Source organism: Solanum pennellii, chromosome 3, assembly GCF_001406875.1.
Source record: "Solanum pennellii chromosome 3, SPENNV200".
In the NCBI taxonomy this organism is placed as follows: domain Eukaryota; kingdom Viridiplantae; phylum Streptophyta; class Magnoliopsida; order Solanales; family Solanaceae; genus Solanum; species Solanum pennellii.
Genome location: NC_028639.1, coordinates 31818229 through 31840820, shown reverse-complemented (window position 1 = coordinate 31840820; position 22592 = coordinate 31818229). Strand labels below are relative to the sequence as shown.

General features: G+C 33.3%; 1 pseudogene; it reads left to right on the top strand.

The window, feature by feature from the left end:
- Positions 1-11444: 11444 nt before the first annotated feature.
- LOC114076484 lies at positions 11445-21450 on the top strand (annotated as a pseudogene).
- The last annotated feature ends 1142 nt before the right edge of the window (positions 21451-22592 follow it).

Below are 22592 nucleotides of genomic sequence, written 5' to 3'. Positions count from 1 at the left end.
AATTTTAGCTATTGTTGCACGTTTAGACCTAGAATTAAACCAAATGGATTTGAAGACGCTTTTCTCAATGGAGAATTAAACGAAGAAATCTACATGGAACAGCCAGTTGGTTTCATTGTTAAAGGTCAAGAAAAGAAAGTTTGTAAATTTAAAAGATCAATTTATGGCCTAAAGCATTCTTCAAGGAAGTTGTATATGATATTTCATAAGGAGGTTATGTCATTTGACTTCACCATGATCGATGAAGACCATTGATTCTACGTAAAAAAGTCAAATGGAAAATTTGTAATTCTTTCTCTTTACGTAATTGATATTTTATTAGCTAGAAATAATTTGGAGTATGTGAAAATTGTCAAGTCATGACATACAAAATCATTTCATATGAAAGATATGGGTGAAGCAGATTATATATTGGGTGTTTAAGATTCAAAGAGATCGTTCCAAGAAATTTTTGAGTTTATCTCAAGAAACTTATATAAAGAAAATATTGGAACGTTTTTGAATGAATAGTTGCAACTCCATGGATACTCCTATAGCAAGGGGTGAAACTTTAAGCCTTTAAATGTGTCCAAAGACTAAAAAGAAAAAGAAGACATGTCTCGAACTTTAAGCCTTTAAATGTGTTCAAAGACTAAAAGAAAAAGAAGACATGTCTCGATTTCTTATTATAGTGTTGTTGGGAATTTGATGTATGCTATGATGTGCACTCTCCCAGACATTTATTATGCCGTAAGTCTAGTTAGAAGGTATCAATCCAATCCTGGAAAGAGATCATTGGAAAGCAGTAAAGTGAATATTTCGATACCTGAAGGGAACCACAGATCATACACTGTGTTATAGTAGATCTAATTTATTCATAAGAGGTTATAGAGATGATGATTGGGCTGGTGATCGGGATGATAGAAAATCAACATCCGGTTATGCTTTCTTACTACATGGTGGTGCTATTTCATGGAAAAGAAAGAACCAAACTTGCACAAATCTTTCAACCATGGAATCTAAATTTGTGGCTTGTGCATCTGTAGTACAAGAAACTGTTTGGTTAAAGAGATTCTTTCAGAATTCGAGCATTGCAAAGAATTATACGGGTCTCATGATTCTATATTATGATAGTCAAGCGGCTATCACATATACAAAAGATCCTAAGTATCACAGCAAAACCAAATACATCGATATAAAGTATAACTTTGTGAGAGACATAGTGGCAAATGGAGAAATAACTTTACAATACATTTCTACACGTGAAACGATATATGATCCTTTTACGAAGGCCATCTCTAGAGACTTGTTCGAAAAACATGTTAAGGCTCTAGGTTTACGTAAGGTATGATTATATTTTAGTATTGTAACATGAATTGATTGCTATAATATTCCCTTCTATATATAAAACTATTGAATTTATGTTCAAATGTAGTATGCATGTCGTATTTTTTAGAAATAAAGTGTGTCGAACAGGTCGCATGATTGACTCTCTCACACAAGCAATCACCTTTTACGTAGAAACATGAAGAGATGAGTTCCACCACCATATTATGACTTGTTTTATGAGCCAGACAAATGTTTCTTTAAGAAAATGAGTTTAACGATTACTGGAAAAGAGAAACTAGGGTTAAACATCTTGAGGTGTTTAGACCGAGATCTGTACGATGTTGGATAATCCGTATAATGAGACACATACACGTTAATAAGGTGAAAACATTATAGCACGTGTTTCATACCACGTGTGTCTAGCAATCAACGGGTCTATGAAAGAATATTTCTTGCTTCTTCATTGTGTGAGACCCAGAAAAGTTAAAATGACTTTTCAATGAAATACCTTTTGATCTTTTGTTGTTTCTTAAAGTTCCAATAGATGTTTCTACTTTAGCACGTTACTAATAGCCATGAATGATTCACCACTGCAGTGCATGTCTAGGAAAGCAGTTGAATAGGAGCAGATAGATTCAAGTAGAAAGGAAAGACACTAAATGAATAATAAACTTATATACACAAGCCGGCTATTGCACTAACCATATTGGCATTGAGTGTAATTGTGTGTATAAAGTTAAACATGAACTCGAGTTAACCTCTTTAAGAGGATAAGAGATCGAATAAGTAACTATTGAAGTAGTTAATGAATTCTGGGGTATTGTGAGTAATGAATGTCCTTTTTAATAATAATGAATTCTTTCCACATGTGATTGAATTCCTGTGTAGGGCTTGTAAAACCTTTACGATTGCACGAACTATTTGTCGTATGGATTGTGTGTTTAGTTAATATTATGTTGGCTTGGGTCTTGTCCACCATGTGCGAAGTGGGAGATGTAAGTTTTGGATTTGGGTCACCCATGTGGATCGACCCGACCTGATCAAACCCAAGATTGTTTTTTTTTGAATAAGAAAAAGAGAAGAAGATAAATATTAATTTTAATAGAGGTGGGGACAGTTAGATAGTAACTATTCCAACGTTAATATTCTCACCTTTTAAATTAAGTTATTTTTTCTTTTCTTTAACGCTTCAGAAAGGAGAAACAAAAAGAACAACAAAGAAAACTCTAAAGATTTAGATTAAAGACACAATAAAAACATTTAATTTGTGAAACTATCTTTGTCTCCTATTGATTCAAAGAAGGATTTGGAGCAAATCATTTAGTTCGTAAATTTCATTCCGTCAAAGAATGATTTGGAGCAAATCATTCAGTTCGTGAATTTCATTCTACTGCAATAATCAAAGGTACACAAATCTTGTACCAAACGTTGTTTAAATTCTTCGGACAAGTCAAGAGTATTATTGTTGGATCGGTATAGATTATGCCGCAATGAGCTTGAATTTCGTTAAAAAAAGTGAGATATTCGTGTCTCTGTCTAAGATTTGTTTATACATTTTTGTCATTTTATTTTCAACTGTAATTTATTGTATAATGTGATATATTACACCAATAACTTTAAGGAGAATCATGTTTTGTTATTGTTTGAAAAAATGTGGATATCAAGATAGGGATCTCAACATAATTTCGCTCGACGCTGCTATCTTCAAGAGATGGAAGAGTAGAGGTGTATGATAAAATGTTTTCTACTTGATCAATTCAAGTGGAGAAAAGGTAAAGAAAAAAAATTGTTTTGCCTAATATTTCATGAAATGTGCTGCTACTTTTCATGGAAAAAATGATATTAAATTCTTAAAATAGTGGAGGCTCACGAAATGAGGAAAATGTCATTGTGAAAAAAATGATTTTTACATCTTTGAGAAAATCACATGTTGTTTGGTAACAATGAATTAATCTTTGACTCTAATATGAATGTTATTGATAAAGCTAAAAATATTTTTAGAAGTCATTTTGATATGAAAGATCTTGTTGAGATAAATTTTATTCACGAAATAAAAATAACAAGAACATGTGATCAAATTTTCCTTGACTAGTCACATTATGTTGAGAAAATTTTGAAAAAAATATAACTTTCTTGATTGAAAACATGTTGTAACTCCTTTAACTCAAGTGTTCACTTATTTCCTATTGAATTTGAAAATGATGTAATAAATCAAAAGGAATATTCTAGCATAATTGAAAGTTTGAGATATGTGACTGATTGCACTAGGCCTTATATTGCATATGAATTAGGAGTACTTGATAGGTTTACTAGCAAACCATGTAATCATATTGGCATGCTATAGCAAGTGTAATGAGATATTGAATTGGAACAAAAAATTGTGGTTTAATTTGTTCTATAAAAGATATCCTTCCGTACTTGAAGACTTTTGTGATGCAGATTGAAACACTTTATCAGGTGATTCCTGTTCTACTACTAATTATGTATTTATTTAGGGTGGTGGTGCTATTTTTTGGAGATCAAAAAAGCAAACAATAATTGCTAGCTCTACCATGGAGGCTGAACTAATTGCTTTAGCTTCAACTAGTGAGGAAGCGAATTGGTTAAGAGATTTATCTTTTCAAATACCTTATTTTGAAAAACAAATTTCTCCTATTTTAATTCATTGCAATAAGACTGCTGCAATTGATAGAATTTAAAACCCTTATTACAATAGTAAATACAGACATATAAGGAGGAAACACAGTAATGTAAGATCGTATTTGACAAATGGTACCATTAATGCTGATTATATCAAATCTTGTGATAATCTTGCAGATCCTCTTACTAAGGACTTAACAAGAGAAAAGGTCTGAAGCACATCGATAAGGATGCGCTTGAAGCCTATAAATCCTTGAGTCATATATGAGGAAACTCAACCTGGGGACTAGAGATCCTATAATTAGGTTCAAAGGAAAAAAACTAATTATGTGTTTACTTGTGAAGAAAAGCACTATTTTTTATTTCCTTCATGTGATGTGAGTGAATTGTTTCCTGTCGAGGTTGAGTTTTCAAAGATCTCTTAATGAAAAATCTGTAGCCCGTATGGGTGGAGTGTTAAACTTCCAAGAGCACTTTGACAGATTTCACCTATCTGAGTGTGAAAGTAGGTCGCTTTCTATGAGAATGTGCTTGTTCTTAAGAACACTGAAGAAACCGGAATAACACATTGTCATGATACGATGACTATTAAAGCTTATGTTAAAACCTTGATTATTTGTGTAAGCAATGATACTTTATTTTCCTTAAGCAGTCATAGTTCCAGTTTGAGACCACCACTGACTCTGGAGTAAAGGTTATTATTTTACTAAGTGCAGTTCAATGTAGATCACAACTTCATTATGCATAATAGTATATCTTCAATTAAATTATGAAAAACTATCTTATTTTAATATTAAAATGAGCGGGAGATTGTTGGTGAATTAAACATTTTAATATTAAAATGTTTAATGTAAAAATGGTTAAGTGATCAATAATGGAGTGACTTTTGGTGCTCCATTCGACCATCTCCAACCCAACACCAAATCCTATATCTGGTGTTTTTAGCTTCAAACCGCACCAAATTTTACACCAAATTTGATGTTTGAATAGTGTTACACCAAATTTGGTATACCACTATTCATCACACCAATTCACTTTTTGAATATTATGATATTATTTCATTATATAAATTTTTAATTAAACATTATATAAATTGTCTGTTTTAATTAATCTCTTGTATATTTAATTATTTTCTATGTCATGTTTTTATAATATAAATTTTTATATAAAGTTTAGTTTTTCTATAAATTATTTTTTCTATATATGACTTTTTTTGGAAAAAATCAAATTTATGTTAATTCTTCAATGAATTATAATTGGATATAAACTAAAATTAACCTTCAAACAAATTAAAACTTCAAACATATAAATTTTAAACAAATAATTAAATGTGCTTAAAAATAACAGAAAATAATAAACATTCAACAAAGTAGTAATTGACATACATCAAAATTGAAATATAAAATACATTGTAATTTTAAAAAGTACAACAAAACATAATATTTTTATATTGAACGATTAAAAAAGGAAATAATATGAAATATTTATGGTGAATGTCTTAGAAAGAATTTGTTTTATGAAATAAGAAGATATAAATAAAATAAGAAATAATAATATAATAATGAAGAGAGAGAAAAAAGCAATCATTTTTGGTGAAAAATTATGTGAAGTGGGTTGGAGATGATTATACAAAAAATAGTGTTGACACGAAATTTGGTGTGAAATTTGGAGATTCCTTTACCAAACGTTTCTTTGTAGCATGAAATGGTCATTATTTCTCTTAAAAACCATTGTAACATCTTACACATTATTTCAACTATAATGTCTTGTAATTCCTGTAATCTCCAAGGCATAATTCCTATTCATTTACCTACATTATTATCCACATTATTCCTATTAAATATAAGGAAGAGATTCTCTCATATAAATATTGGTGTTTCTTTCTTTGTGAGGTAAGAAAAAAAAGTGTGAAAAAATTTGTAGAGTGTAGTGAGTGAGTATAGTGAAAGAGAGAGTTGAGATAACAAAAAATATTCTAAGTCTTAAACTGTATTCACTGTACAAAAGAGAGTAAATATATGTTGAAGGAAGGTGTTCTTTATGTGGTGCTTTGAACTCTTCAATCCGGAGTAGTTTGAGTTGTACTATGTTGTTGGGTTGTTGTATCCTAGAGAGGACAAGTCAAGACTTTACTGCTGAAGTGGTGTATATTATGCCACAGTGGGCTTGAATCTCTTTAAAGAGAGCGAGATATCCGTGCCTCAACCTAAATATTTTTTATACCTTTTTGTTGATTTAGTTTCAACTGTAGTTTATTGCCTAATGCGGTATATTACACCAACAAAAACAATAAGAACTTTGTCTAACATTTTACGATGTAATTTTTCATCATATTGATATGTAAAATTACAATTTATAGTACTTTACGTATATTTTTGAATATCTAAATTCTGTTTAAAATATCAAATTACTGTAATCTAATTTAACTTTTAAAATAAGTTAAATTTGTTGCGTACCCAACGCTGGCGCAACTTAACCTTGAGAAGAAGCAAGAACAGTTGGAGATATTCTGAAAATACCAGTGGAGAGAAATGGAGAATGCTAACGATTTGAAGAATAATCTGCTACTTCCACCTACCCGCATCAAGAAGATCATGAAGAAGGACGAGGATGTCCTGATGGTCACAACTGAATCACCTATTTTTCTTGCTAAGGCATGTGACTCGTCCATTCAAGACCTCACCCTTCGTTCTGGGCTTAACTCTAAGGAAAATTGTTTGATGTATTTTGAAGAAGGATGACCTTACTGATGCGATTATGCAGACTAACAATTTTGATTTCCTTCTTGATGTTGGTCATGGGGATGATGCGACCGACCCATTCACACTAAGTTCTGTTTCATTCTATGATGCTGGAGGCAACAATTGAAAGGATAGTAATAATTGTGATCATTAAAGGTAACTTTGTCATTTCATTACTGACAACATATGTTAGTGGTACCTTTATCAGTGAGCATTAGTATCGATGAGTCCTCATTAATTAAAGGGCAAACCTTACCTTTCTTTTTAGTAATTACTTTGAGTTTTAGATAGTTGGAATTAGCTAGGGATTTATCCTAGAAACTCCTACTAGTAGAGGCTTTCGGCAACCATATATAGATTTCTTATGTTATTTCTTTCAGATATTAGTTTATCCCAGTGTTATGAGCTTTATATAGATATTTCAGATTTAACTTCCGTGTTTATGTTCCAATTTTATATTGATTTATGTTAATCTTAGCGTCATATTGCATCATGATGTTAGCTTGGAGTCATGACTTATGGCTTTAAGCACTGTGTCATGTCTAGTGGTAATCTCAGAGCGTGTAACATAAGAACCTAAGCTTACAAAGAAGATTCTTGATTCATATAATTCTAAAGTTCAATTATTCTGTAAGTTTAATCTTGCTATATTAAGGTATAGTTCGTAGTCTATGATACACCTAATTCAACATATTGTATGCATAGATGAAAACCGATCAAAGTTTCTTAGTATTTTTTATTCGTTTTGATTTTGCGATATGTGGATGACTATCGAAAAATATGATTTGGATATCTTAAAAAATATATTTTTATTAGTGTCTAGGTTCATTCGTTAATATGTTGGTATAATTAGTACCTAATATGAGAATTATCAAACAATTTTATTGTTATATCTAACAATTTTCATGTTCTAGCCCTAATTTGTTAAGTAGGTGTTGTTCAAATTGTTATGATGTTTCTGTTTAGTACTTTTAATTTGAAGCACACATTAACAAGATATATGTCAAACACGCGGGCGCAATATCCTTCCATATGGTCAGGCATACTATTTTTCATTTATCTACCAATTTCGTACACTTCTATCTGTGAGCAAGATTTTGAAGGTGCAAAATTTCACGTTCTACTATTCGTTCAATCATTTATCTCTTTATCGAAAAAAGAAAAAATATTTTTTTCATGCGCTCTCACGTTAGATTTCCCAATCATGAAACCAATTATTTGTTGGAATAAGTAATTTTTTTTTGCTTAATCGATCCAGTTTATGAAGAAACTATTCCAACGCAGCTGATATTCCGTACTATTATCCACCAATGGATCAAGGAAAGTTAATATAAATGTAAACTAAGGACTTCGTTCTTGAAGAAGGATGAAAAAGAAAAGTCATAAATAGTATTTTGAGTTTGCGTCTTTACCAAAAAACAAAACAAAAAAAAAATCAAATTGTTATCTTTTTTACTTGCGCTCTTTTAGTAGGAAAGTCAAAATTAACTAAATCAGAAACACATTTAATATTATATTTGAAGTCAATATGATCGAATTTCTATCTATACAAGGAATTGTAATTATAGTTTGAAATTCAAAACTTTTCTCAAGATAAGTTTAACAAATCGAAAAAAATATAAGGAAGAAAATTCAGCAAAAAAATCAAAGTTCATGCGTATAGCCCAACTCTCTATTCAACAGTAACAAAAAATGATTGTAATAATATATCAATTATTAAAACATTACACTAATAACTTTTGCCACTGTGTTAGTTGAAAATTTTGAAAAGAAAATTAAGAACTTTCATTCTGAAAAAAGGAGAAAAATGAAAAATCTTCATAAATAGCAGGTGCCTAAATAACAGTATTTCTATTTGATATTTTAAAAAAAGAAAAGGAAGTTAGTAGATGATGATATGAATATTAGTATTTAATCCTAATTCACCCAACAACAAGGATGTGTGTGTGCGCGCGCGTGCGTACGTGAGTGTGTGTGTGCGTGCGCGCGCACGCGCGTGCGTGTGTGCGTGCATGTGTACGTATCCGTGCGTGCATCCGTGCGGGCGGGCGTGTGTATTATTGTGTTAAAGTGCAAGAAGGGCAATTTTTGAAGTCTATAGACTAGTATTAACTGGAAACAAAATTATACATGGTAAGAGAGGAACATCAAAGAGTCCACTAACGAAGAATAAAATTCATGAAAAAATTAAATTTTGATGAATAATTGATCAATCAAATATTTGAATGAAAGCATTGATACGTATGTAAGATCATGAGAATTGTAGGAACCAAATTTGTAATAATCATATTTTATTTTACTTAGAGAATAATGATTTTTCCATTGAAAGTGAAAAGAAAGAGAGAGAGATGCAAAAATGTGTATTAACACACAAGTGGTTTTTCCTTTAGAAATGAAAAGTTAACACAAAATAAAGACTGAAAATTTAGCCCATAAATAATGTCTAAAATCTAATAAAATATTTCTTTTCTAATTTTTTTCAATCTGCTATATTTTGTAATACATAATTGTATTTCTTAAAGATTTAAAAAGTAAGTTTTGTAATGTTGCGTCTAATTTATTTATGGGGGTGTGATTTTCTCACATTTTATCTATGTCACTACTTCATTATTAATAATATTTTCATTTAATTAAAATAAGTGTATGGCGTCAATTCCCTCATTTGCCTACCATAATTGCATTGTACCTCAAGCATTGACACTTGTACCGTCACTACGTTTAGTCAATTTGTAATTAGTTTTCTTTCCCCTTTTTATATATAAGCACCAAAATCTATCTTACTTCTATTTTTGTCTGTGTTAATATATGAATAATCGCTCCTTGTATAAAATTTCATGAAAAATGACTCTGAGCAATCGATGGTGAATGCAGCGACAACGGAGTGAATTTAGCAATTACTCTATTTTATTAGAAAAATGTGTATATGTACCATTTACAAACACAACAATAAAACAAGTTTGATGTGTATATATGTTTAACCAAATAGCTATGTTCGGTTACAAATTAACCTAGTGGGCAAAATGTGGTACATGAGAATTTGAGGAGGTCTGAAAAAAAAGAAATTGAGAAGACAAATAAATTAACTAATTTTTTTCTCTTTTATAAAATTAAAACAAAGTTAAAAGAATGCAAAATATGATTTGTAAAGCTAATTTTTCTTGCAAAGAAAACAAGAAAAATGAAGTTACTTTATTCACTTGTTGTCATTGTTCTTAAAATAACAAATATCTTATATATACATAACGTGCTTAAAGTGTTGAACCTAAATCAAATTTTTTCAAAGAGGCACACTATAGATCAATTCAAAGATAAAAAGAAACATCGACGAATGTGAGATTTTTATCAATTTGGAAAGATTAACAGTGGTGGCACATAACTCAACCCATACGATTCGAGATCGCATGAACAATGTTCATATATGTAATAACAAATCATTAGTTAATATGCATTATTAAACTATGTCATCCCCTCATGTGATGTTTGAATATAGTTTTATACCGCAAATTAGTGAGTCTAAGTTTAACGTTTAATCCAATTCATGTCTTTAATAGGCCATGTATTGCTATGCTCAATACATTTGATGATTAGACCTAAAAATGTCAAAACATTATGAATCTTAGGATACAAACATGACATGTTAGAACAAAAATTGTGATAACAACAATAATTTTGCGAGTATAATTATGTGATACCATAAAACTCAGAGTTTATAAAGAATATCCAAGCTAATAGCAGTTCTCAACTTCACCAATTGTTCTATAAATGTAATCTTGTTTTACCAAAGTACGATTTTTCAGTTTACAAGACATCAAATTTGACGCATTGTACACATATCTGAAAGCCCAATTATAACAAACTTTTTATGTCTTTCTATTCATTATTGTTGTTTTTGTGATATATGGAGGATTGTAGAAATTCTTATATTAAAACTCAAAAGAATTATTTTATTAATGTTGAGGTTCATTCATTAATAACTTATTGACTAGAACTAACTAGTACATAATAAGATGATTTTATCCCAATTTTATTATTATATATTAAATTGTAACAAATTTCCATTAATAGGCTTGATTAATGTATATTTTAAACTGTGTAGGCTCATTCATTTAATTAGATTTAGTTTTATATATATATAAAACTAAATCTAATTAAATGAATGAGCCTACACAGTTTAAAATATACATTAATCAAGCCTATTAATGGAAATTTGTTACAATTTAATATATAATAATAAAATTGGGATAAAATCATCTTATTATGTACTAGTTAGTTCTAGTCAATAAGTTATTAATGAATGAACCTCAACATTAATAAAATAATTCTTTTGAGTTTTAATATAAGAATTTCTACAATCCTCCATATATCACAAAAACAACAATAATGAATAGAAAGACATAAAAAGTTTGTTATAATTGGGCTTTCAGATATGTGTACAATGCGTCAAATTTGATGTCTTGTAAACTGAAAAATCGTACTTTGGTAAAACAAGATTACATTTATAGAACAATTGGTGAAGTTGAGAACTGCTATTAGCTTGGATATTCTTTATAAACTCTGAGTTTTATGGTATCACATAATTATACTCGCAAAATTATTGTTGTTATCACAATTTTTGTTCTAACATGTCATGTTTGTATCCTAAGATTCATAATGTTTTGACATTTTTAGGTCTAATCATCAAATGTATTGAGCATAGCAATACATGGCCTATTAAAGACATGAATTGGATTAAACGTTAAACTTAGACTCACTNATATGGAGAGAGAGAGAGAACAGTTGAATACGTGTATCAATCTTCATTTCTCTTTGTTTGAGCTTGTAAACAAAGAAAAAATCACCATGAAAAACAAATTTGAGAAATCAACAGTGAATGTAGGTCAATCCGCTGCGTACCATCGTTATTGCAGCCTAACCTTGAGAAGAACAAAGAAACACTGGAGATGTTCTAGACATACTAGGGGAGAGAAATGGAGAATGTTAGTGATTTCAAGAACAAACTGCTACCTCCACCTTCCCACATCAAGAAGATCATGAAGATGGACAAGGATGTCTGTATGGTCGCTACTGGATCACCAATTTTTCTTTCTAAGGTGTAATACCTCGCAACTACAAAGAACTAGATAAGAGTTCAAAATCAGAAATCATTATTTTTGGAAAGAATAAGAGAATCTTGAATTTTAAGTAAGTTAAAAAGTGACTTTTTTCTCAACTTAAAATGACAATAAATCTTAGCTCAAAATAATTTAGGTGTAGTTCCAGATATGGTTGGAAAGCCCTTGAAAAATCTTTCCCACGCTGCCGAGTTAAGAAATTTTGAAAAATCCTTTCGAAAGTTCGGTTGTTGAATTCAGGAAAGCCCAATCCAGATTTGCGAAGCGCAAAGTTCTCTTTTCCTTACCTTATTAAATTAATTCGTTTTAGGAATTAATTGGGGGTAAAACCATACCTTTGTTCAGTTTAGAAAAATAGAATTCACGCTATGTCTTGGAGAAGAGAGAAAAGAAGAGAAAAGAAGAGAGAAATCAAGAATCGCAAAAATGCTCCAGCTTTGCACGTGAGATTTGTTGGGGGTGATCCCTATAAAAGTATATGAGATCACATAGTGTTGGGTTAGTTCATCAACGCGCTAATCTTATTTAATTCAGAGAATCTAAGTTATTTAAATGTTAAGAAAGTGAATTCTTGAAGAACATTGTTGAAAATTCATTGAATTCTTGATGGTTGTATTGCTGAAGTCTCTTGTTGATTTGATTCGTGTTTCCATGTGAATTTTAAAGTAAAATCTATTGGGTATTGAGAGTACTAATAATCCTAAGTGTTTGGGGGAAAGAACCATGGAAGTTTAGAGGGTTTAGAGATGAAAAACGGAGGAGAAAAGTCAAGAACACCGCGGTAAGGGGGTTGGGGCACCGTGCCTCTCAGAACCCCAAAGGACATTCTCTGTCCGTAGGGACCTAGGGCACCGCGCCAGCCAGAGCGCCCCAGCCTGCTCTCTGTAAGATGAGGGTTGGCGCCCCGCGCCTCTCAGCAAGTTCTACCCATTCTTCCCCAACCTTTTCGTACTAGTTCCTAAGTGATGTACCTATGTTTCCTAGTTGATTCTAACACCCTAAGGTACATCTAAACATCATGATATCACCCATAAACATAAGATCATGAACCTTGAATCCATAATTCAATTCAAGGAAAGTTAAGATCAAAGTTAAAGAAGTTAAGAGTCAAGTCTAAAAGTTAAGAAGCAAGTCAAAGCAAAGTTCTTACAAGTTTTCAAGATTCTTTAGCAATGTTTTAATTTTGTTTTGAGAATCAAGTTTCAAGCTATGTAAAGTGTAAGTGAGCTGATTTCTAAAAATTATAAGGGAACTAACTATTCCCTAAGAGTGTAGAAATGTTTTCACATTTAACATAAGAGGAAACTAAGATTTCCAAAAGAGTTTTGAGAAAGAAAAGGGAATATCGTTTCCAAGAGAGCTTTTAAATCTAAGTGTTGTGAAATTATCTCAACCAAATAAAGAAGTTGTTTGAAAAACACATGAGCTAAGTATATTTTGAGTAGTATTGAGCACTGATATGGGGATGCGAGTTCATAATAACTCAAGTCTCCATAAACTATGTAGCCATCATGGGTATTAATAGGTCATATATTTAAGATGATCACTTAAGTTAAACTAGTGGATCCACTAAGTTAAGTACTTCTATGCGACGGCAAAGTATAGGACAATTTTTACAGCATGAGGAACACGCTATATCACCACTTAGGCTCATAGTGGTAGTTGTCGGTTAGAGAATATCCCACAGAAACTATATTACTTATTATAAAAGAATCTCCCACTTTGGCATCCAGCGCATCGTTGATCCAGTGAGCAGTTCAGATTTAGTTAGTGAGCCTTCTAAAATTAGGTAGGATATATTTTGTCGCTTGATTTTTACTTTTAGTTTTTAGGATGATTGGGATCCTGTCCCAACATCCTTCTTTGTTTTAGAGGCTTCGTAGATAGATAGCATAGTTTTTTAGTCTTATTAATTTCAGTTGTAAGCGTTTAAGACATGAGTTGCCACTTTGGTTAAGTATTACTTTAAAGTTATTTCTTGAGTTATATCTTGTATTAAACCTTTCACTAAGTAAGTAAGCCAGGACAAGGGTCCGCTCGAGGCCAACAATGGTTTTCGAGTGCCAGTCTCGCCCTGTGTACAGGCTCGGGGCATGACATACTTGGTATCAGAGAACATAGTTCAAGTGTCCTAAGAAGTCTATGAAACTGTGCCTGTAGAGTCCTAGTTATAGGTGTGAAGTGTGCCACATCTATAATTAAGAGGATACAACTTCTAGGATTTCCTTCACTTTGTTCACACTCTTTTCGTGCGTTAGAGTTTATCTCTAAATTCTCTCTAATTCATGCTTGCGCGTGTTTCAGATAACCATGCCTCCACGAAGAGTAGCAAGAGGTCGTCCGGCTAAGAGGAACGGGGTACCAATGCGCCTGAAGTGCAACCCTAGGGAGAAGTTACTAATGCCGAATTCATAGAGAAAATTAGGATGCTAAGCCAGGTTATGTCTAACCAGGTTGGTCAGCAAAGAGGAACTCGACAAGAAGGGGCTGACACTTCAAGGATTCGTGAGTTCTTGAGGTTGAATCCCTCAAGTTTCACTTGTTCGAGCACTTCTGAAATTAAAGGAATTTCACTGAGGAACTGAAAAAGGTATTCGAGGTGATGCATGTTGATGACACTTAGAGGGTTGATTAGTTGCATATTAACTCATGGGTGTTGCTAGGACTTAGTTTTATTCGTGAAAGGAGGATAGAGATGAGGATGCACCCCATCCGAGTTGGGCCTGTTTTGAAGAAGCTTTCTTGGGGCATTTCTTTTCCCTGAGAATTAAAAGAGCCCAAGGTAATGGAATTTCTTACACTTAAACAAAATTCTCTCAGTGTGCATGAGTGTGTGTTGAAGTTCACCCAACTATCTCGATATGCTCCGGAAATGGTTAAGGTCATGAGTAGTAGAATGAGTTTGTTTGTTGCTGCACTGGGTCGTTCATCAAGCAAAGAGGGCAGGGCAGCAACGCTGATAGGTGAAATGGACATATCAAGGTTGACGGTCTATGTGCAGAAGGTTGAGGAAGATAAGTTGAGGGATATGGAAAAGTTCAAAAATATGTAAGCTAAGACAGGGAATGAGTTTGGGCAGTAGAAAGGTAGTGTGAATCGTTCGACCTTTCAGAAACAGAAGGGACCTGCACACCCGAAAGCAAAAGTGAGAATCATGACCAAAATTCGCAGAACTTCAGAGCTAGACCAGCAGAATCTCAAGGTAGTGTTGCACAAGGACGTAGTTGTGCTCCTGCATATGCTAAGTGTGGTAGAACTCACCCAGGTAAATGTCGTGATGGAGAAACATGTTGTTTCAAGTGTGGGAAAGAGGGTCACTATATGAGAGAGTGCCCTAAGAACAAGCAAAGTAGTGAAATTTTGGATAATATAGCCTAATATTCATCAGTTGCTCCACCAGACAGGGCTACACCTACAGGAGCTACTTCCAGTACTAGCGGAGGAGCAAACCGCCTCTACGCAATCATTAGTCTCCAAGAGAAAGAGAACTCCTCAGATGTTACTGGTATGGTCAAATCTGTTACTTTTGATGTTTACACTTTTCTAGACCCAGGAGCAAGTTTATCTTTCGTAACCCCTTATGTTGCAAATAAGTTTGATATCCTCCCCGAGAAACTTTGTGAACCTTTTTTTGTTTCTACACCTGTTGGGGAGTCTATTCAAGTAGAAAGAGTCTATCTTGATTGTCCTGTTTCCATCAATTACATGAACAACATGGTTGATTTAGTTGAGTTAGACATGGTAGATTTTGATGTTATTCTAGTTATGGAATGACTTCATGCCTGTTATGCATCAATAGATTGTAGATTTTGAGTTGCCAAGTTTCAGATTTCTAATGAGCCTATCATTGAATGGAGTAGTAGTTCAACAGTGCCTAAGAGTCCTTTCATTTCATATCTTCACGCGACAAAGTAAGTTTGAAAGGGTTATATCTACCACTTAGTCTGAGTTAATGACTCAAGTGCTGAGGTACCTCCCATCCAGTCAGTTCCTACTGTAAAAGAGTTTCCAGAAGTCTGTCCTGATGATCTACCCGGAGTCCCTCCTAAGAGAGAAAGAGACTTCGACATAGACATCAGTCCAGATACTCATCCTATTTCTATTCCACCATATATAATGACACTAGCAGAGTTGAAAGAGTTGAAAGATCAGTTAGATGAAGGTTTCATTCGACCAAGTGTCTCACCTTAAGGCTCTCCGATCTTGTTTGTGAGAAAGAAGGATGGTTCCTTTAGGATATATAGATTACTGCCAATTGAACAAGGTTATCATCAAGAATAAATATCCTTTTCCAAGGATTGATGATCTTTTCAACCTGCTTCATGGTGCTTCCTGCTTCTCGAAAATTGATCTCAGATCAAGCTACCATCAGTTGAATGTTAGGGAATGTGATATTGTAAAGACATCATTCAGAACCATATATGGGCATTATGAGTTTTCGGTCATGTCCTTTGGGTTGACCAATGCACCTGCATCATTCATGGATCTTATGAATGGAGTATTCAAACCTTATCTAGATATGTTTGTCATCGTCTTTATTAATGACATACTAATCTATTCAAAAAATGTATAATATCATGCTAGTCATCTCCGGATAGTCCTTCAGACTTTGAAATATAAGGACTTCTATGTCAAGTTCTCTAAGTGTGAGTTTTTGCTTGAGTATGTGGCATTCTTGGGCCACATAGTTTTCGGTGATGAAATTAGAGTTGATACCTAAAAGATAGAAGCAGTTCAGAGTTGTCCTAGACCCACGTCTCAACCTGACATTAGAAGTTTCTTGGGTTTGGCTTAATATTATAGAAGGTTTTTTGAGGGGTTTTTGTCTATTTCATCTCCTTTGACCAAGTTGACTCAAAAGACACTTAAGTTTCAATGGTATGAAGCTTGTGAGAAAAGATTTCAGGAATTGAAAAGGAGATTCACTATTGCTCCGATTTTGATTTTACAGAGGGTACTCAAGGTTTTGTGGTGTACTGTGATGTATCTAAAGTTAGTTTGGGTTGTGTCCTGATGCAGAATGGCAAGGTTATAACATATGCTTCCAAACAGTTGAAAGTCCATGACAAGAATTACCAAACCCATGGCTTAGAGTTGGTTGTTATAGTTTTTGCCTTAAAAGTATGGCGTTGCTATTTGTATGGTGTTCATGTTGATATATTCACCGATCACAAGAGCCTAAAATATATATTCACTCAGAAAGATCTTAATCTCAGACAAAGAAGATGGTTACAATTGGTCAAGGGTTATGACATGAGAATTCTTTACCACCCAGGTAAGGCTAATGTGGTTGCTTATGTCTTAAGCAGGTTGTCTATGGGTAGTACCGCCCATCTTGAGGAAGAGAAGAAAGAACTAGCAAAAGATGTGCATAGACTATCGTGCTTAGGAGTCCGACTAATGGATTCCATAGAAGGAGGACTAGTGGTGACGAATGGAGCTGAATCATCCTTAGCTTCAAAAGTGAAAGAAAAGCAAAAGCTAGATCCTATTTTGCTTCAATTGAAGGCAAAGGTTTATAAGCAAAGAGTATTAGCTTTTGAACAAGAGGGAGATGGTGTTTTGAGATATTAAGGTAGATTTTGTGTACCAATGGTGAATGGACTCCAAGATGAAATCATGCAGGAAGCTCATTGCTCCAGATATTCCATTCATATGGGTTCTTCAAAGATATACCACGATTTGAGAGAAGTATATTGGTGGGAAGGTATGAAGAAAGGCATTGCTGAGTTTGTTGCCAAGTGCCCGAATTGTCAACAAGTTAATGTAGAGCACCAAAGACCTGGAGGTTTGGCTCAGAAAATGGAACTTCCGGAAAGGAAGTGGAAGATGATTAATATGGACTTCATCATAGGTTTACCCAAATCTCGCAGGCAAAATTACAAAATCTGTTCACTTTTTATCGGTAAAGGCTAGCCATTAGTCAGAGGATTATGTTAAGTTGTACATTCAAGAGGTGGTAAGACTTCATGGAGTTCTGGTCTCTATTATTTAAGATAGTGGTGTACAAATTTACTGCAAAATTTTGGAAATCTTTTCAGAAAGGTTTGGGTTCAAAGGTGAACTAAGTACTATCTTTCATCCTCATACTGACGGGCAAGCAGAGTGTACTATCCGGACCTTAAGGGATATGTTGAGGGAATGTGTGATTGATTATAAAGGCAATTGGTATGATCACCTACCTCTAATTGAGTTTTCCTTCTACAACAGTTACATCTCTAGTATCCAAATGGCTCCAATGAAGCTCTTTAGGGAGAAGATGAAGATCTCCTATTGGATGGTTTGAAGTTGGTGAAGCAGGGGTATAGGACCAGATTTCGTTCACCATGCTATGGAGAAGGTGAAAGTGATTCAAAAGAGGTTAATGAAGGCACAAAGTCGTCATAAATCCTATACGGATGTTAAGAGAAGAGCATTAGAGTTTGAAGTAGATGATTGGGTCTACTTGAAAGTTTCAACCATGAAGGGTATTATGAGGTTCTGTAAGAAGGGGAAACTTAGTCCCCAGTATATTGGACCTTATAGAATATCTAAGAGAATTGGCAATGTAGTGTATGAGTTGGAGCTACGACAAGAATTAGTAGTGGTTAATCCGGTATTCTTATCTCCATGTTGAAGAAGTGAATGGGTGATCCTTCATCGATCATTCCAACTGAAACTGTTGGGATTAAAGACAATTTGTCTTATGAGGAGATTCCGGTGCAAATTTTGGATCGCCAAGTTTACAAGTTGAGAACAAAATAGGTAGCATTAAACAAGGTCCTTTGAAGGAACTAACTTGTTGAAGAAGCAACTTGGGAAGCTGAGGAGGACATGAAGAAGAGATATCCACATCTCTTAGAATCCGTAGAAAATGCAGACCAAGGTACTAATTTTCTTCTTAGTACTACCTAATTGTAAGTAAGCATGTTGTTTGGTTGCATTTGCTTGTGGGTGTTTAAACTCGATCTTGCTACCCTAAGTCTAGTAAGAGTAACTTCATTCAAGGACACATGTTTCCAAGGGGGAGATATTGCAACATCTCACAACAAGAAAGAACTAGAAAAGAGTTTTAAAATCTGAAAATCCTTATTTTTGGAAAGAATAAGAAAATATGGAAACTTTAAGTAACTTTAAAAGTAATTTTTTGGTCAACTTCAAATGACCATAACTCCTAGCTCAGGATGATTTAGGTGTAGTTCCAGATATGGCTCGAAATCCATTAGAATAATATTTCCAACACCGTCGAGTTTGTGCAATTTTGATATCGTATGAGTGAGTTATGACTTTCAAAAGTTGGGGTGTTTGATTTAGAAAGCCTAATCCGGATTTAGGAAGGGCAAAATTGTATGTTTCTTACCTCATTAAATTAATTCATTTTTAGGAATTAATTGTGGTAAAACTATACCTTTGTTCATTTTAGAAAAATAGAATTCATGCTAGGGCTAGGAGAAGAGAGAAAAGAAGAGAAAAGAGGAGAGAAATAAAGAATCTCCAAGAATGCTCAAGCTTTGCGCATGCGATTCGTCAAGGGTGATCCCTAAAAAGTTATGTGAGATTACATATTGTTGGGTTAGTTAACTCACACACCAATCTTGTTTAAATTCAGCACATCTAAGTTATTTGAATGTCAAGAAAGTGGTTCTTGAAGAACATTGTTGAAAATTCGTTGAATTCTTGATGGTTGTACTGTTGAAGTCTCTTCTTGAATTGATTAGTGTTTTTGGGTGAATTTTCGAGTTAAATCTATTGGGTATTGAGGGTACTAATGATCCTAAGTGTTTAGGGAAAAAACCATGGGAGTTCAGAGGGTTTAGAGATGAAAAATGAAGGAGAAAAGTCTAGAACACCTTGGTAAGGGGGTTGGGGCGCCGTACCTCTCAGATCCCCAAAGGATATTCTCTATTCGTAGGTCCCTGGGGAGTCGCGCCCCATAGAACGCCCCAGCATGTTCTCTGTAAGATGAGGGTTGGCGCCCCGCGCCTCTCGGCCAGTTCTCCCCTTTCTTCCCCCATCTATTCGTACTAGTTTCTAAGTGATGTACCTATGTTCCCTAGTTGATTCCAACACTAAAAGGTGTATCTAAACATCATGAAATCATCCATAACCATGAGATCATGAACCTTGAATCCAAAACATAATTCATGGAAAGTTAAGATCAAAGTTAAAGAAGTTAAGAGTCAAGTCTAAAAGTTAAGAAGTAAGTCAAAACAAAGTTCTTAAAAATTTTTAAGAGTCCTTAGCAATGTTTTTACTTTGTTTTGAGACTCAAGTTTCATGATATGTAAAGGCTAAAGAGTTGAGTTCATTCCTAAAAAGTTATAAGGGAACTAAATATTTCCTAAGAATTTAGAAATGTTTTCAGATTTAAGATAAGAGGAAACTTATATTTCCAAAAGACTTTTGAGCAAGAAAAGGGAACATCATTTCCAAGAGAGATTTTAAAGATAAGTGTTTAGCAATTATCTCAACCCAAAGAAAGAAGTTTTAAAAACACATGAGCTAAATATATTTTTGGGAGTAGTATTGAGCACCGATATGGGGATGCGAGTTCATAATAACTCAAGTCTCCATAAACCATGTAGTCATCATGGTATTAATGGGTCATACTTTTTAGATGATCACATAAGTTAAGCTAGTGGATCCACTAAGTTAAGTAGTTCTATGCGCAGCAAAGTATATGACAGTTCTGGCAGCATGGGCAAGACGTTGTATCACCACTTTGGCTCATAGTGGTTGTTGTCGGTTGGAGAGTCTCCCACAGAAACTATATTACTTATTATAAAATTAAAGTTGAGTTTGTTGTTGCATTTATTTAACAAACTAAGTTTTTTACACTGTTATACAAACTTTATATATACTGCATGTGTCTTATTGCTTTATATTTAGTTAAGTTATTCATGAGTTCAGCAGAGCCAAGATAAGTGTTTTTTCTTACCTTTTATCAAGCATAGGTTGTTATTTTAGCATTCCAACTTGCATACTTGTACATTCAATGTATTGGTGTCAGTTGTCCTGCACCGTCTTATGATACAGTCGTAGTTAACTAGGATTGGAATCCAGCGTATCATTGATCCAGTGAGCAGCTTAGAGTCAGTTGGTGAGCCTCCTCACATTTTGATGGACATCTTTTATCGTTTGATTTTTAGTTTTTAGTTGCTAGGATCATTGGGGGTCCAGTCCCAACATCCCTCTTTGTTTTAGAGGCTTCATAGACAGATATCATAGTTCTTTATTCTTATTCATTTTAGTTATAAACATTTAAGACATGATTGTTTTACTTTGGTTAAGTATTACTTTTAAGTTATTCTTGAGTTATCTCTCATATTAAGTCTTCCATTGAGTAAGTAAGCTAGGCCAAAGGTCTGCAGAAGTCCAACAATGGTCTTCGAGTGTCAATCCCGCTCAAGGTATAGGCCGGGGAGTGACATAAGGTATGTGAGTTGTTCATTCAATACCTCACCCTTCGTTCATGGCTTAACGTTGAGGAAAATCATTGACATATTCTAAAGAAGGATGACCTTACTAAAGTGATTATCCATACTGACAATTTTGATTTCCTTCTTAATGTTGTTTCAGGGGATAATGCAATTGATCTCTTCGCACCAAGTTCTGTTCTGTTCTATGATGCTGGAAGCAATAGACATGATGGTAATAATCTTGATCATTAAAGGTAACTTTCTCATTTCCTTAATTTACACCTATAAGGTTACGAAAAGTACGAATAACATACTTTTTGTTTATAATGTTTGATAATATAAGTTCTGATGTTCAGTATCCAGCTCGCGGTTAGTGATACCTCTGACAACGAGTAGCAATATTGATGAGTCATCGTCACTTCAAGGACAACCCTTATCTTTCTTTTTCAGTTATTACTTTCAATTTCAGATAGTTGAAATTAGCTAGGGTTTTTCCTAGCAACTTCTACTAGTAAAGACTTTCATACAGAAATAGATTTCTTCTGTTATTTCTTTCAAATATTAGTTTTATTAATTTATGTTAATAATAGTGTCATGTCACGTCATTAGCTCGGGGTGCGTCGCATCTAAAGGGAATCTCGTGGCGTGTGACATAAGGTTATAAGCTAACATGAAAATTCCTGGTTCATGAAAGTTCTAACCTTTACCAATTATTCTATAAGTTTGATCCTGTTTTATCAAGCTATAATGCATAGTCTACGATACGTTAGATTCAACACATTATATGCATACGTGGAAACCCACCAAAGTTTCTTAATGTTTTTTATTCATTTTGTTTAAATCAAAGAACACATCAATGTTCTTTAAAACAAATCTTGTCTGTCAATATATATATAAAATAAAACTCTGAGTTCATAAAAGAAAATCTTAGAACATAGAACTTCTATACTTCACCAATTGTTCTTTAAACAAATCTTGTCTTACCAAAGTATGATTCACAATCTAAAAGATATCAAAATTGACGTATTGTACACATGATCGAAAGTCCATTTATAGCAAACTTTTTATTTCTTTCTGTTCATTATTGTTTTTTAGTGATATATGGAGGACTCTACAATAAAATTATTAGAATAACTCAAAAAGAATTATTATTTATTAATATCTTCGTATATTCTTTAATACCTTATTTACTAGAACTAACTAGTATATAATAAGACGATTTTCTTACAATTTTATTCTATCATCTTAAATTGTAACAACATTTCATTAATAGTCTTATCTTAAATGTAGATTTAGAAATGTCTAGGTTCATTCATTTGATTAGATTTAGAAAATCTATAATTAAAACTTATATATATATATATATATATATATATATATATATATAAAAATCA